We start from the raw sequence: 268 nt of genomic DNA, 5'->3' as shown, positions 1-268 counted from the left end.
CGCTACTTCTCTCGACACTTTTCCTTCCTTCCCGCGACGAGCGCCGCCAAACCCCAAAAAAACCCGTTCTCCCTCCCAAAAAAGCTGTGTGCTCCAGGTGAGGCTCGAACTCACAACCTCGGCATTGCTCGGCTTTAGTACTGCTGTATAAGTACCGCGCGCTAACCGATTGCGCCACTGGAGCCCTGACACCAACTCGTCCCGAACGGTTTATCAAGGGCTCGCGCGGCCCCGGCGGGGGAAGGGCAGTGCCCGCGCCGCGCACCCC

At 61.6% G+C, this 268-nt stretch overlaps 1 non-coding gene across 1 annotated transcript; it reads right to left on the bottom strand.

Annotated features, from left to right (window-relative positions):
• Positions 1-89: 89 nt before the first annotated feature.
• TRNAI-UAU lies at positions 90-184 on the bottom strand. Its single transcript has 2 exons — positions 147-184; positions 90-125 (listed from the first exon to the last, which is right to left on the bottom strand). It is a non-coding gene; the product is annotated as a tRNA-Ile (tRNA).
• Between the last annotated feature and the right edge of the window lie 84 nt (positions 185-268).

The sequence above is a fragment of the Acanthisitta chloris genome, unplaced genomic scaffold (genome assembly GCF_000695815.1).
Source record: "Acanthisitta chloris isolate BGI_N310 unplaced genomic scaffold, ASM69581v1 scaffold13756, whole genome shotgun sequence".
In the NCBI taxonomy this organism is placed as follows: Eukaryota; Metazoa; Chordata; class Aves; order Passeriformes; family Acanthisittidae; genus Acanthisitta; species Acanthisitta chloris.
The sequence above is the reverse complement of the archived record's forward strand: the minus strand, read 5'-3'. Positions and strand labels throughout refer to the sequence as shown.